General features: G+C 32.7%; 1 pseudogene; it reads right to left on the bottom strand.

The window, feature by feature from the left end:
- Positions 1 to 4,331: 4,331 nt before the first annotated feature.
- On the bottom strand, positions 4,332 to 4,647 carry LOC116527004 (annotated as a pseudogene).
- Positions 4,648 to 17,957: the final 13,310 nt, after the last annotated feature.

Genomic DNA, 17,957 nt, shown 5'->3' on the forward strand with positions numbered 1-17,957 from the left:
TCTCATTGTTCAACACCCGCCTATGAGTGAAAACATGCGGTGTTTGATCTTCTGCTCTTGTGTCAGTTTGCTGAGACAAACTCTTAAGTGTTCCCATATTCGCACCCTGTATAATCCCTCCCCTTGCAGGTAGGTGGGCGTGTGACTTGCTTCTAACCAGTCTGTCATGGCAAAGGTGATGGAATGGCATCCACATGATTGAGTTATATTACAAAGCAAAAGTTATTAGATATCACTTGCTTGATTGCTTAATTTTATATGATTCCATCTAAGCAGTTTGAAGAGAGAGATTATACCTGCTTGTTTAATGAAGTAAATAAATACCATGTTAAGATGTCCTTCTTGAAAAAGATCCTGCTGGAAGCCTCTAGAAAGTCTGGTAGCCTATAAGATCTGAGTGTAGTCTTTAGCCAGTCAAAGAAATGCTGGAGCCCTGAGTCATATAGCTAAAATGAAAAGAATTCTGAAAACAACCTGAATAAGCATGGAAGTATATTCTGACTCAGTTAAGCCTTGATATGAAAAAGTAGCCCAGTCAATTCTTTGACTGCAACTGGTGAGACCCTGAGCGGAAAACCCAGATAACTTCTGCCCAGACCCATTATTCATGGAGGTTTCCGGATTATAAATGCATGCTATTTTCAGCTGCTAAATTTGTGGTAATTTATTACGCAGCAATAGAAAACTACCTTTACCATGTATTCCTGAGAGCAATATGTTGCCGAAATACCACTAATGAATACAGTTATTTGGCTTTAACCTAAAAATGATCTCCTTCTGGAGAACTGGGCTGGGGAAGGGAATATATGATCCAGAAGTATTTCTTTAATGAAGACTAGAGGCCACGCTGGGACAAACTTCATCTACAAGGAAGGCCAAAGTTTTTACAGTTATTCCAGTCATACAGGCCATTAGTTCTAAGAGATAGAAGCCACAATATAATGAACACTGGGAAAGCGAAACCTAAGCCTTTTCTGGGCATGCAAGAGTGTTGAATCTTTTAGCTCTTTCACGATGTTATCCCTTTAGTGTTGTGACTAAATCTTCTGCCCTTGAGCCATATTAGAACATATGTGTATGTGTATGTGTACATGTATGACTCTCTGTGTGTGTGTCTGTGTGTGTGTGTATAACTCAGTTATTCAAGGCTTGCATGTGTATTCAAAGACGTTTAAAATTATTTCTGATTTACTCATTTTGGTTGACGAGTATAGGACTATGAAACGTTTCTTAATGAAAGTTGTTTCTGATTATTTTGCCAAATGGAAAAGTATAATCATACCAAATTATGTTTATACTCTTCCATCATTTAAATAAAATGTTTTAAGTATGCTATGATTGTTTTGAGTGAATAAAAAAGAGACTGCTTTAACTTTTTATTTTCCAGATCTGGACATAATAATTTAGCTTATGGTGGTATTCAACCTTGTTCCCTTAGACACAGTGAGATAAGAACGCTAAAAACAGTGAACTCCAGTTTCTCTGATAGGAGTAAAAGGGTCACTGAAAACATTATAGTGTTACAGAGCTGGGAGAAATGGACCAGCAAGTCCCAGGCTTTGTGTTCCAGGACCAGGGCAGGAAGAGGCCTAAAAGGTGTCTATTGGGCACATCAGATGCATGTAGATGCTGTCTGAAATCAGATCACAACTTCTATAATTTTGTCTATAAAGATAAATAACTAAAGGTACCAGCAGTAAATTTGGAGCCCAAGAGGGACCATTATGAACATTACATCTATTGTCAGGCATATTGGTCTATATGAAGCTAACCCAACGAAATCATCCTGCTGCCTGCACCAGATGTGTAAGAACAGAGGGGCAGAGGTTCTTCGGGGAAGAGAAAAATTGTTGAAGAAAATCTGATATTAGTAGGATAAGAACTTTGTGATTTAGAATTACTTATTTCTGTATATAATGCAGAAAATAATCTTTGTTTAGAGGAGCTTGTGTTAAGAACTTAATATGAACAGACCACGAGTATTGATTAGATAGCCTGCTTTTAATACTCCAATTCTCTTCATAGCCATTTGAAATGTTATCTTTGTTGGATTTATTTAATATTAGGTTTTTCACTTGGCACTGTGTCGTTTGCAAATATGAGAATGTGTGTTGTAATACCTCAAGAACTTGCAACCTAGGAAGAAAGGTGATATATTTGTGCACATTGATATCATATATCATTAAGGCTTGCATCTACAAGTGAAGAAAATAAAATGTGCACAAATAATTATAACGTAACAGGAGATAATATGTGATTCTATGTTAATATTTTTGAAGCGAGGAACATAGTATATTACAGAGTCAATGTCGCAGCAAGTGTCATTATTTTCTTATCAAACTTTGGGATAATTTTGGCTGTAACTATATAATATGACTTAATTATAAAATAAAAAGTGGTCAGATAACGTCACTTGAATTCCTGTCAATAGTCACAAAACACTCTGAAAAAAAGCACAAAGTCCTTTTGCTTCTATTCAACTCAACTTTGTGCAAAATACAACAGAAAATATAAAAGTATAGACAAATCCCTGAAAGCAAAGAGAATGCACTGGTGTGGAAATAGGAATGGAACATTTGGGGAGGTTTGGAGGCAGAGGTGAGGTAAGAACCATAAGCACATTTCCAAAAGCTAAAAAAGAGATTAAGCTTGCTTACAGATTATTTAAACCCTAATTTTTGAAGTCCTGAATACTAGTGGGAGAGAAAATAACTAAAGAAAGAGAAGCATAAAAGAGATTACTGAACGTATGAGTATAGAATGAGAAGATGCCATAAAAACAGTTCCATTAGTCTGAAGTCTGTCAACAAAAGTTTATTACAATGCCATTTATTACTTAGACAAATATCAAAGAGATTTTATAAATAAATACATTTAAGTACCTTCAAAAATAATACTCTTGGTATGATATTGGCATTGCTAGAATAATTATCTCCTTATTCTAACATTTGAAGAGATTCAGTGTAAAGGCGAACCTCTCAATTTTTGAAGACTTATGAGTAAATTTCAAATGTTCTCATCACAAAAAAATATTAAATATTTGAGGTGATGTATATGCTAATTAGCTTGATTTGATTATTCTGCATTATGTTTAAAAATTGTAACATTACTTTGTACCCCATAAATATATACAACTATAACTTTCAATATGCAACAAAAATAAGTTTAAAAATGGAAGTTCATGAGCCACCATGCCACTGACCCATGACCCTTTGATAGAACCCCAATTAGATATTCTAATTCATCAAGAAATGTTTGGAGACAGAAAATGCTTTCCTAATAACAGAGAAAATCTATGCCAATAAATAAAGCAACCAATGAAGCCCTTCTTTCTTAAATAAAAAACAGATATATCAGGCCAGGTGTGATGGTTCATACCTTTAATACCAGCACTATGGGAGACCAAGGTGGGAGGATTGCTTGAGCCCAGGAGTTTAAGACCAGCCTGATCAACATGTATTATTGATCTCTACAAATAGTTTTTTAAAAATTAGCCAGGCATGGTGGCTCACACTTGTGGTTCCAACTATTTTGGAGACTGAGACAAGAGAATCACTTGAGCTTTGGAGGTCAAGGTTGCAGTGAGCCATGTTCACACCACTGTGCTACAGCCAGGGAAAGAGAATGAGACGATGACACCAAAAACAAAACAAAACAACAACAACAACAAATATGTAAATACTATTCCAAGATCGTGTAAGAAAAATATATACCAAGAAAAAGAAACACTGAGATAAACTGGAGACATATAATTTTTTTAAATAAACACCAACTTTATTAATATAATAGCAAATTAGAAAGGATTAGAAAGGATTTCTAATTTCTCAGAAGGAAAATAATATGTCAGCATCACAAGTGTTAAAAGACCAAATGCCTATATTTCTTGTTCTGATAGACTCCCACCACACACTGAAGGTTCCTCAAGGACAGTTGAGGAGCTGCTGCAAGAACATATTTTTCACTGGGCATAGCTTCACAGTCAACTCGTCAAACAGAAGACTAAAATATTACTTCTTTTTAGAAGATCTTGGTTGAGGGAGAATATATCAATATGGAAAACAGACCTTTGCTTCTCGAATTCAAGAAAAACCATTAACTAATCTATGAATTTTACTTTGATACAGTGTGCCAGAGAGCTCTGTGAAGAATCCTTTTCCATCCATACCTCATGTCTGGGTGAAGGGAGAGGAGGGGGTGGCCACCCGCCATTACATGAGCAGACACTCCTGGTGATGCTCTGGGCTCTTCTCCTTTTCTGCTGGTGGTAGTAGGCATCTTTTCTGGCAGCCGCAGCAGCTTGATGTAGGGGGCTGGAAGGAGCCACCTACAAATCACCTCTTCTTGAAGGCATATTTTTTGCATTCATAGAAGAGCTCCCCAAATAGACAATCTTTGGGCAGCCATCTCTATCTTCCTGGATGGTGCACTCCTTACAATAATAAGCATCAGAGACCCCAGGACATCCACAGATCACACAGTGCTCCTGGTAAGATCCATAGTTATACTCATCAAATATGTGCACAGAGTGTAGGGATGCACATAGGCATCACAAATCACACACTTGCCATCACGTTTTTCATACAGTCTTTCGGAGGCAACACCAGCCTGCTTGTGGCAAAATATAAAATCAGGATGCTGTTTAGCCATAGTTCCCAACAAAGTTGGCCACCAGGAAATATAAAACTTTTAAAGAAACAGAGATTCTGCAAATTATCTGCTGAAGAATTCAAGTACAGACTTCCAATTTCAGCTTTAATATGTAAAATGTTTGGAAGCCATTACTCCCATTTTTACATCTTTTCAGTCCTACAAGATATATTAAAATATTTTTTCAGCATAAGGAAAATGACATAAGTCAGAAGCTTGGATCGACGTAAAGAAAGAAAGAGTTTAGGAGAGAAAAGAAAATAAAACATTTTATTTTAATTATTTTAATAAAATCTAAAGATAATTGGTAATACAAGAATAGTATCAATGCATTGGGTGATGGTAGCTTATGAATAAGTCAAATGATTCATAGCACACTGTAAGAAAGGGGTGGGAGAAATTGGGAATTATCTGTGTGAGGTACTGATTGTGAAGTGTTATAGTGTTATTTGAAGATAGACTTAGGTTAAAGTGTGCATTGCAAAATCTAGGGTAATTTCTGACACCCTGGAATTATCCTTTAGTATAACTGTTATGCTAAAGGAGGAGATAGAATGGGATCCTATAAAATATTCAATTAAAAGTAGAGAAGGCACAAGAAAGGGAATAGAAACAAATAAAATCAAAATCAATTAAAACCAAACAGAAACATTGTAGATATTAATACAACTATATTATCACTTTAAATGTAAATAATCTAAATATGCCAATTAAATGACATATTGTGAATAAGAGGAGGGAAAACAACCGAACTAAATTTGCTCACAAAAACCAACCTTAAATGTTAATGCTCACAAAAGTTAAAAGTAAAAGATGAAGAAAGTTGTATGATGCCATCACTATTTTAAAAACCAGTATTAATTACAGACGAGAATGGCTGAGATCAGTAAAGATTACTGGGGACAAAGACAGGTATTATATAATGACAAAGAGGTCAATTTTCCAGGAAGATGTAATAATTCTATGCCTATATAACTAATCATAGAGTATCAAACAAGTGAGGCAAATACAGATAAAACTGAAATATGAAATAGACAAATCTGTTATGGTTGTAACTTCATTTTTCTTTCAGTAATTGATAAATCAATTAAGCTAAAATCAGTAGAATATAGCTAATCTGTACAGTATTTTCAAACAATTGGATCTAATTGATGCCTAGATACTACCACATCCAATAATAATAACAAAAAAAAATACTCAACTGAAGTTCTCATGGAGAATTTATAAAGGCCACATTCAGGCCCTAATACATATCTTACCAGATTTAAAAGCAAATATATTTTACAGAGTATATTCTTAACAAGACAAAATTAAACTAAGAAATTAATAGCAGACGGATAACTAGAGAGTAGCCAAATATTTGGAAGTTACACAACATCTTTCTAAATAACACAGAGGTCAAGAGAAATTTAAAAGTATTTTGAAATGAATGGTAATAAAAATACAACTTATCAATGTTTGTAGGATGTGAGAACATAGTCATTAAAGGGAAATTTATAACATTGAAATCACCTATCAGACAAGAAGAAGATTATAAAATAAGAAAACCTAAATTTCCAACTTAGTACACTACAGAAAATTATAGTCTTATACGTATCCTTATAACAGGAAGAGAAGAGAAATAGACAAATGAGAGAATACCATGTTACAGTGGAGTCAGAGAATAGAGTGCTGCATCCATTTATATATATTTTAGATATAAAACGAAATACCAATATGAATATATTAGGACATAGACTGACCGAAAATATTTAATGTACACTTTGGTACATTAAACACCAAGTTGAAGAAACACTAAGAAATGCAGACAAAACCTAAAAATGAGAGAAAGAAATGGAAGAGATTTTCCCCTAGAACCATCAAAGAGAGCATGGTACTGCTGACACCTTGTTTTTGGACTTCCAGCCTCTGGAACTGTGATAGAATAGATTTCCATTGTTTTAAGCCACCCAACATGTAGTTATTTGTTTTAGCAGCCCTAGGAAACAAATATAGATAGGGCAGCTAAAGAATACATGAATGGTAAATGTAATTTGGCATCTTGTACAGGATTTTGGAAGATAAAAAGAACTTGAGGGAACACTGAGGATATAAGAGTAATTAATGTGTGAGCTGTAGTTAGCAATAATGTATCAATACAGGTTCATTAATTACAGTAAATGTACCACACTAACTTAAGGCATCAATACTGGAGAAACAGGGCATAGAGTATATGGGAACACTATGTTTGTAATAATTATGTAAATCTAAAATTTTTCTAAGTTTAAAAAATTATGTATGTTATATATTTTATATATTCATAATATAACTCTATGTATGTAAAATGAAATACCAACATAGTAGAATAAAAAAAAAAGACTCACCAAAAACATTTAATATTATCTGATACGGTTTGGCTGTGTCCCCTCCCAAGTCTCATCTTGAATTGTCGCTCTGATAATTCCCACGTGTTGTGGGAGGGACCTTGTGGGAGATACTGAATCATGGGGGTGGTTTCTCCCACACTGTTCTCATGGTAGTGAATAAGTCTCAGGAGATCCGATGGTTTTATAAGGGGTTTCCCCTTTCATTTGACACTTATTCTCTCTTTCCAGATGTCATGTAAGACTTGCCTTTTACCTTCTACCACAGTTGTGAGGCCTCTCCAGCCACGTGGAACTGTGAGTCCATAAAACTTCTTTTTTAAATTATCCAGTCTTGGGAATGTCTTTATCAGCAGTGTGAAAATGGACTAACACATTATCTCAAGAAACATAGGCAATTGAAGTCAGAAACTTTTCCCATTATAATATAAAATTTGAAAATAATAATATGCAATTTCGACCAACCAGGTCAACTGAAATCCTGGCGACACAAACTAGCTAAAAGTCTCGATATGTTTTTGTTTTCTCTGACCTGTTGTAACCATATTGAGTCAGATTTAATTATAACATTACAGTGAGGATATTGAATATGTGGTTGCTAATCTATTTCAAGATGCCAATTTTAATATTAAAAGCACACACAACAGTGGATTGGTTCTCTTGTTAAAGTTGTTGAGTTTGACAATGTGCCAGCCATTGATCATATAGATGTCATGTGTAGAGAATATCTTCATAAGGCATTATTAAAATTACTATTAGGTATACTAGCAAAGTTTCCAGAAAGGAATTTCTATAAGCTATTCAGATAAATGGTATATGATTATAAAACAACTATACAATGTTATAATTGGGTGCATTCAATTATTTAGGCAAACTAAGAGAAAGAAAAATGAAAAGTATTTTAATTGGGAACACCATCTAACCTGGAAAGAAGTAAAAGGGCTGCAGCTATTACAATATTACCACTTCAGAAGAGAATCAAAAATGTTAAATTTTTATTGTTAGGACATGTGGAAGCCAGAAATATTGAGATGTTTAGAACAGTTATCTGTGTTGATTCTTTTACATGGCTAAATGCTATCAGCCATGCCATATCATATTATTTCATATATTAATTATATCAATAATACCACATCTTCATATCATTGTATCATCATATTACATTCCTCAGTGTACCAGGATTTATTCAATACATTATCTCATGACTTAGATTGAATTCAAAGCATACAAAAAATAAAGGCTATACCTACATTGGCACCGAACAGAAAAACATGTGGAAGAGATCTTTGGTCCACTATAGATGTGTCACTAAAACCAATGTTGAAATTTCATAATTAAGATATTGCATGTGCTAACGCTGACAAAGAAAAATTACATAGAAAGAAGGAGGAAAGTACATCTATGCTCAATTGAAAGAGGGCACTGGAGAGAAGAATGATTTTGGAGTTAAAAAGAAGTGACAGTTTTGCCTACCAGATGTCCCAAACAAGCACCATCAGAACTCAGCTTGTGTACAAAAGTTTCCCTTTTATTCCAGATTGAAATTGTCTCAACATTCTGTAAGTAAATACTTTGAACTGATCATGGATAATAAAAGTGGCTAGAAGCCTTGAGAATAAAATCAGATTATCATCTTACTGTAACATCACACTAGTCTATGCCAAGGATTAGAATAAGTCTTGAGATTATTGCTGCCAATTTTATTAAAACAACAGGCCTAAAATATTATTCCTGAAATGAACAGTTGTGGCTACTATCAAAACTAAAATGGAAGACTTTAGTTTTCTGGCTAAGCTCTTCAGTTTTTGCTAGGCCATATGTATCATTTTCACTTTCTGTTCTAGATAGAAATTGAAACTTTCACAGACCATGATCAGAGGTAGGGATACTGAAGAAACATTCATATCACTGTGGTGGACACTCAACATGAGCAATTCAAGTTAAATATCACAGGTTTTGACAGTTTCCTCACAGCTTTGCTATTGAAGGACAACTTTAGAAAGTATTTTGCCTCTGTTTAAACTCATAAAAATTTCAAATTTCTGTATTAACTAGATGAGGATAAGAAGTTCTTTTTGAAGATGGCATTTCACATTATTCCTTTAATATTTCATATCAAAAAGAGTACCTTATTCATCTGTGCTAAGAAATAGAACTGAGGTAAATATAAAAAATTGTAAATGAGTCATTATTTTAAGTAAAATACAATGTTAAATTTATTCTGATCAGTTTCACTAGCATTTAATAAAATTTTGGCTTTAAATCTGTCATGTGAAAGAAATAATTTATTTTTAATCTATTGGGAACAAGAAAACAGAATTATTAGGCAGGATTTTGAATTTGTAATGTTCAAAATCTGACTAGAAAACCATGTATGTGAACAAGATCTTTATTTTTAATTCACTAAAAATTGTGTCAAAATAGAAAATGATAATATCTACTTATGAAATTACTGATATAAAGTGCTTAGTCAAACTCCAATATAGCAATACTTAATAGATGTTAGCTATTGTATGATTCAAAAAGAAATAATTTTGGATAAAAAATAAAACACTAAAATTGAATTCTTAGAAGTCTGAATTAATAGAAAAAAAATTGATAGAATTATTGCTTCAGCAGGTATAACTGTCAGTTGTTTATCTGTTTCTCTTGAATTTAATAAATAATTATCTGAAAATAATATGTTGCCTCATTCAGATTTTTATTAAATTTTAATTGTTCTCTTGTCAAAATAAATTAACAGGAATGATCCAAAATTTTTCAATAATAGTAGTGATAGCAGATATAAGTTTTTTATTATTTGATGGGAATGTACTTATTTTCTCACATAAAGCAAAATACTGGTATTGAATTGATTATGATGTAAAAATCATATGGATATAACATGGACCACAATTCTTTCTATGAAGAAATTCTAGTAATTCTTTTATATTAAGTAATTTTAATACTGTAGTATTTTTACAACTTTGTTAAAATCATGCCTTTTCTTTAACAACTTTAAAATTAACAGAATGCTGAAAGCATCACATTACCTGACTTCAAATTATACTATAAGGCTATAGTAAGCAAAATAGTGTGGTACTTGTTCAAAAATAGACACATAGAACAACAGAACAGAATAGAGAACTGAGAAACAACCAACTAATCTTTGACAAAATTGAGAAAAATATAAAATAGGAAAAGGACACCACATTCAATAAACAGTGCTGGGAAAGTTGAATAGCCTATGCAGAATAATAAAGCTGGACCCATATCTCTCAACATATGCCAAAATTCACCCAAGATTTCTTGAGGAAATAGATGTGAGACCTGAAATTATGAATATTCTAGGAGAAAACCTAGAAAAAAATGCTTCTGGACATTGGCATAGGCAAAAAACTTATGACCAATACCTCAAAAGCAAATTCAACCAGAACAGAAATAGACATATGGGACTTAATTAAATTAACTAAAAATCTTATGTACAACAAATACAAATAATAATCAAAATATTAAATCGACAACCTATAAATGTGACAAAGTATTTGCAAACTATGTATCTGACAAGAGACTAATATCCAGAATCTACAAAGAACACAAACAACTCAAAAAATTAAAAAAAAAAAAACCACATTACCCCACTAAAAAGTAGACAAAGCACAGCAGTAGATATTGCTTCCAAAGAAGTCCTAGAAGCAGCCAACAAACATATAAAAAAAATACTCAGCATCAAATCATCAATGAAATGAATCTTTAAACGAAAATGGGACACTGTCTCATAGATCAGTCAGAAAGGCTATTATTAAAACATAAAACAAAATAAAAATATCCAAGATGTTGTAAGGATAAGGAGAAGAGGGAATGCTTTTACACTGTTGATGGAAATGCAAATTAGTATAACCTTTATGGAAAACTGATATCTCAAAGAACTAAAAATAGAGCTATCATTCAACCAGCAATTTCATTACTTGGTATCTTCCCAAAGAAAAATAAAGTATTGTATGAAAAAAAACCCAAACACCTGCACTCATATACCTATTGGAGCACTAGTTCCAATAGCAAAGTTATGAAATCAACCTAAGTGTCCATCTGTAGATAATTACACAAAGAAAATGTGTTATATACACATCATAGAATACTACACAACCATAAAAAAGGATGAACTCATGTCTTTTGCAGCAAGATGGATAGAGCTAGATGCCATTATCCTAAGTAAAATAACTTAGAAACAGAAAATCGAATATCACATATTCTCATTGTTAAGTAGGAGCTAAACAATGAGTACACATGGATAAACTGAGGGAAATGATAGACACTGAGTACTCAAAAGGTAGAAGGCAGGAAGAATGTGAGGGTTGAAAAAATTTCTATTGAATACGATGTTCACTATTTAGATAATAGGTATACTGAAATCCCAGACTTCACCACTAGGCAACATATCCATGTAACAATCCTGGACATGTATCCCTGCATCTATTTTTTAAAAATACAATACTGCATGTTTACAAATTTTTAATGTCTAAACATGATATATGGTTTGGATCTGTGTCCCTACTCAAATCTCATCTCAAATTGTAATCCCTACATGTCCAGGGAGGGACCTGGTGGGAGGTGATTGGATCATGCTCTTCTCCTGATAGTGAGGGAGTTCTCAGGAGATCTGGTTGTTTGATAGGTGTCTGCAACTTTCCCCTGTGCTCTCTCTCTTCTTTCCTGCCACAATGTAAGACGCTCTTGCATCCTCTTCACCTTCCACCATGATTGTAAATTCCCCGAGGTCTTTCCAGCCATGCAGAGTTGTGAGTCAATTAAACCCCTTTTGTTTATAAATGACCTAGCCTTGGGTAGTACCTTTAAAGCAGTGTGAGAACAGACTAATACATTTCTGAAATGTCTTATAGGGTTTTTTTTTTTTTCTTATATAGCTAAGTGGCTTTTGCTAATATTTTATTCATAATATAGTTGTTCTATAATAGCTGTGTGGGAAATAATTCTAATCATCATATTTCTTTTAGGAAGAGCATAGAGCCTTTGCTTGAAAGAATAGTGTAATAAGTACTTATGTTAAAAGGTGAGCCCCTCATTCACAATTCCTAGAATTCTTATAACCTAATGTCATGAAAAGGAAAGAGAAGGAAGGAAGACAAAGATGACACAATGAAGTGCAGAGACAAATTGAAAGATGTGTGCAGTTATACAGTTTGGAGCTGCTGATGGATATTTTAAGGGCTATGCTTTAAAAACCTTTAACAGTGCTTTCCCTTGCCATGATCCACCTCCCTAAAAAATCTTATGAATTTCAATGCACTCAGATGCTTTGTGGGAATATGTATTTTGAAGACCTTAAGAAGGTGTTACATTTTGTTCTTGGATCAATATTTAGGCTGAGCAAAGTGGCTTCTCTGACACCACAAATTATAGGAAACCAATGACAATTTTTTAGATTAGAGGCTATTTTTTTATGTTTAAAATTATTTTATCCTTTTCGTTTTCAAATTTTTTAATTGTAGTAAAATATACATAACAAAATTTACCATCTGAAGGATTTTTAGATGAACAGTTTGGGAGCATCAAATACATTCATATCGCTGTGCACCAATCTCTAGACCTTTTCTTGCAAACTGAAACCCTATGTCCATTAAACAGCAACCCCCATAGCCCCTTCTTGCTGATCCCAGACAACTGTCATTCTACTTTCTGTCACTACAAATTTGACTATGCTATGTACCTCACGTAAGTCAAATCATACAATATTTGTCTTTATATGATTGACTTACTTAGTATAGTGTCCCCAAGGTTCGTACATGTAGCATATATCAGAATATCCTTCCTTTAAAGGCTGAAAAATATTACATTGTATGAATACACCATATTTTCCTTATCTAGCCATCCATTGATGGACACTTGGGTTGATTGTATATTTTGGCTATTGTGAATAATGCTGCTTTGAACAAGGGTGTACAAATTTCTCTATGAGACACTACCTTCAATTCTTTTGGATATATGTACAGAAGTAAAATTTATAGATTACATGGCAGCTCCATTTTACTATTTGTAAAAACCATTGTCCTGTTTTCAGTAGGTTCTGTGCCATTATATCTTTCCAGACATTGAGCAATGGACCTGATTTCTCCACGTTATCTCTAACATTTATTATTTTCTGTTTCTTTCTTATAAGCATTAATCCTTGAATACAGTAAAGATTTATTGAGAAGTCTGCTTCCAGATATATTGGAGTTTCCTTTTTTTCTCTTGCTGGTTTTAGAATCTTCTCTTTGTCCTTTATTATATGCCTTGGGGTGTTCTTATTATTGTAACTACTTAGAGATATTGAACCTTCCTGTACCAGGATATTTATGTATTTCTCTAGGTTTGAAAAATTTTCTATTGGTATTTCTTTGAATAAGCTTTCTACTTTTTTTCTCTTTCTTTAATCCACCTGTATATTAATGACTTACATTTGTTCTTTTGATGCTATCATATTGTGTGTATATATATATATATATATATATATGTATATGTGTGTGTGTGTGTGTATATATATATATATATATATATATATATATCATAAGCAGTCTTCTTCCCTTCTTATTCTTTCTTTTTTCTTATCTGACTGTATTTTCAAATAGCTTGTCTTTTAACTCACTGATTCTTTCTTCTGCTTTATCACTTCTGCTCTTGAGATCCTGTAGTGCATTTTAAGGCTCATCAATTGTAGTTTTTACCTCCAGAATTTCTATATGATTTTTAAAATTATTTCAATCTCATTATTAAATTTAACAAGTAAATTTCTGAGTAGCTTTTCTGTGTGCGTGTGTTTGTGTGTGTGTGTGCAAAATTTACTTAGCTTCCTCAAAACAACTATTTTGAATTCCTTGTCTGAGAAATAATACATCTTCATTTGTCCAGGGTTAGTCATAGGTTTTGTCTTATGGGTACGCTATTTAGTCCTTTTGGAGAATTTATATTTCCCTGAATGTTCTTGATGCTTTTACATGTACGGTGATCTCTGTGTGTGGAAGAATTAAGTATGTATTGCAGTCTTCACAGTGTGCCTTGCTTGTACCCTTCCTTGTTTAGGGGACCTTCTTGGAATTCACAGGGGACTGACTGTTGAGCCCTAAGACTGTGGTCATACAGTCATGTCAGCCCTATAGGGAATCCTAATTCCCTGTTTGCTGAGACTATAGCATACTCTGAGATCTAATTCCTGAAGAACATGGGTAGTAAGTTCAAGGAGAGTTCTCTGGATTAGAATGTAAAGTCCATCACTCTCTTCCCTTTCCTTCCCCTCAACTCTCTCTGTACTGTGCTACCTGGAGTCAGGAGATAATATAGTGGGATTTTCTGTGTATAGCATAGCTGGTACCAAGCTGGGCTGCAGTCAAAGCTCATGGCCTCCCAGAACACAACACTGAAGCTCACTCAAGGGTCATAGTCACTATAGCCTGCCTGCCATTGAAATTTATTTGGAGCCTGAGGCCACTTTAGACAGCTAACAGGGAAGTCAGCTAGGATTCAGTTTTATCCTTCTGGGATATCCTTCTGGCACAACAAATTTATTTTTGGTATTCACGAGCACCAGCCTGGAATAAAGGATATGCAATGTACATCCTGGCACTATTTTATTGAGGCAGGGCCAGTTCCAAGGAAAAGTCTCATGCAGACTTTCCTTCCTCTTCCCCAAGTAAATAGATTATTTCTCCACACTGTGCTGCCTGTGGTTAGGTGAAGGGGTGTATAGGCGTTGTGAAGTGTTTTTTCCACTCTTTTCAATGTGTCTTTCTTGTTATTATGCCAAAACAAGGTCCTGTGGTCTTTCACCTGGTTTATTTAGCTTTTGTGAAAGTGCTTTTTTTTTTTTAACATAAAAAGTTGTTCAATTTGATGTTCCAGTGGGAGAGATGATTAATGGAGTATTCTATTTTATTAAAATATCACTAAAATTCTTACTTTAGACAATATTTTGATTTTACTGTAATTTATTTTTAAAGGCATCAATTATCTGTAAAAGACTGAAATTCATAGATATCCTCAGGCTAGAGTTTTTGAGTAATATTAAATAGTGTTCCCATTTTAATTTAACCTTTGCTTTATCTTTCAAATAAATATAAATATATTTATGATATATTATAAATGTGCTCTTCATAAATATATTAAAATCTTTACAGTTAAAGCAAATAATTGTTTTCCAACATCTTGTATTTCTTTTTTTTGTCAGTAATAAAATGCCAGCTTAAAAAAAATAAAAGAAACCAACAATAAAAAAGAAATAAAATTATAATATGTTGTTCATAAGAGGCACATCAAAGCATAAATATTCAGAAACATTGAAAACAACAGGATGAAAACTGACAAACTATTACATAAACATCAAACAAAAGCTAGGAGATATTGTTTTATTAAAATAGGCAAAATAGATTTTAATACAAAATAAAGTATTACTAGACATAAAGAGGATCAGTTCATGATAATTAAAACTTCATTTGATCAAGATAGATAAAACAATCTGTAATTTTTAACCAACCAGTAATCTAAATAGTAAAGCACTTCGAGAATAAAACAGGAGAAATGTGTACATGTCTTACATTATAGTAGGAGGTTTTAAGAAATATTCCTAGTAATTTATAGAATTACCTGACCAAAAAAACTCAAGTTATCGATTTGAGCCCCATCATTCACAAACAACCATAGGATATACTTGCTTTACAAGCATACATATAACCTTAACTAAAATTAATATATATTGGGTCATAAAGCAAATGCCACCAAACATCAGAACAGTCAATATATTGTCTTATTCAAAGCAATATTTAAAGTCAGCAATGAAAATATGTAGAAATATTTTAACCTTGAATACTGAGAAACGCATTTCTAGTAACCCATTGCTCAAAAAGATCACAATAAAATTTTTTTTAAATTATCTGTATGGTAATAAATGTTCTATGTATTAAACAATGTAGGATGCATCCAAATATCTAGAACATGATTTATATGCATGTAATTTAAGACTATAAATGCATAATTTTTAAAAAGAAAATGTTTAAAATTAATGGATTACATATTATTTCACGTATATTATAATTGTGCCAGTAAAAAACCAAAAATCATCTTTAGATACATTATTAAAATTAAGAAAGTTCAGCAAATTTACTAGACATAAATTTGATATGCCATAATAAACTGCAGCAAAATACAGTAAATGTGTGTGTTCTCTTAAAGACAAACAAAAACATTTAAAACACATTAAATATTATAAGACCCAGAAGTTAAGTGTATAAAATATGTGCAAGACCTGTACAGAAAGATAGTACTTATGATACATAAAAATAGAGGTATATGCTAGATTCCTAGATTCAAAGGTTCATTGTTATATACATAGTTCTTTACATATCATTTATTAGATTAGTGCATAATTCACAAAAATTGCAATATCAGTCTTTTGTCAACGTGTGTGTGTATTGAGGTAGTGAGGTGGAGTGTGTATGTGTGTGTCATGTTCAGAAAGGCAAGCTGAATCTGAAATGGATACAGAAATGTAAAGAACTAAGAATGTCCCAGACATTCTTGAAAATAAAAAATGTTTGGAGATTTACAAAGCTAAAATTACTGAAATTGCTGTGGTAAGGTTGCAATCTTAGCTAAAGATTAAATGAATAAAAAGGAGGGCATAGAAACAGACCCACAGATACCCAGACACACAATAATTAAAAAGATGGTAATGGAGTAGAAACAGGTTTTTCAACAAACTATTTGGGCACTTGATGTATACATGGATGAGAATAAAATCAGAGCCATACTTCCTATCATAAGTATAAAATATATTCAAGTTGAATTATGTACATAAATATTAGACTATTATATTAGAATTGGAGTACAGTAAACTTTGAAAGAAAAAAATACAATTACTTCCAAGAAAAAGTTTAATAAATGAGATAACTAAAATTAAAATCCTGTAGTCATCAAACACTCCATCAACAGAATATACTGATGTATCATAGAGTAGGAGGAGGAATTTATAACTCAGGAAATTAACAAAGGGTCTCATTCAGTATAATTTTTTAAAGTCTTAACTCCAAGTAGATGGCATACAATCCAGTAGAACAATCCACCAAAGACTTGACCACAATTTTCACAAAGTGCAGAAATTCAAATGACCAGAAAAAAATATAAAAAGTGCTCAGCTTCCTGACTAATCAGGACAGGATATCAAAAATTATCCAGCGAAATTGAGAATATTGTGTACTATGTCTTGACAATTCTACATGTTACCTACCCTACGTAAATGAGTGTTTGTGCATACCAGAAAAAAATATGCAAGATATGTTATTTCCATAGTCAAAAGAAAGCAACTAAAATGCCCATACACAGCCAACTAGATACATTGTGGAATATTATCCACTGCAACATTATACACAAACTACAGTGAAGCAAAAACAAGACATATAAATTTACCAACATAATAATCCATGACTTCATTTATTTAAAATGCAAAAATAGGATGAAAAAAGAAGCAATGGTTTTTGAAATGCAAGTGGGTGGTATAACCATAGGTTATAACCTATAGATGTAACCGTGATGAAGGTAATGATATATATATAGGTGTTTATATATAGGTATAACCATGATGAAGATGATGAAAGGAAATATTACAATAAAAATCATGATACTGTTGCCCTCAAGAAATGACAGAAGTCTGTGATCAGATTGATGTATAAAGAGGGGTTTTGAGATATTGACCATATTTTATTTTTTGTATGAATAGAAGATAAAGTTGTTACCTTTATGATAAATCATTGATGTTTTATTGACTGTTTGGTAGGGGTACTACAATGCAACTTATCAAAAGAAGAAGAAAACCTACATGAGAACAATTGCCTTTTACTTTGTCTTTTTATATAAACATTAGTATGTTTAGGTTACAAGTTTATTAAAATATATTTAAAATAAAAATTTTGTAACAACAAA

The sequence above is a fragment of the Sapajus apella genome, unplaced genomic scaffold, assembly GCF_009761245.1.
Source record: "Sapajus apella isolate SASKATOON/1434 unplaced genomic scaffold, GSC_monkey_1.0 scaffold52, whole genome shotgun sequence".
NCBI classification, from domain to species: Eukaryota; Metazoa; Chordata; class Mammalia; order Primates; family Cebidae; genus Sapajus; species Sapajus apella.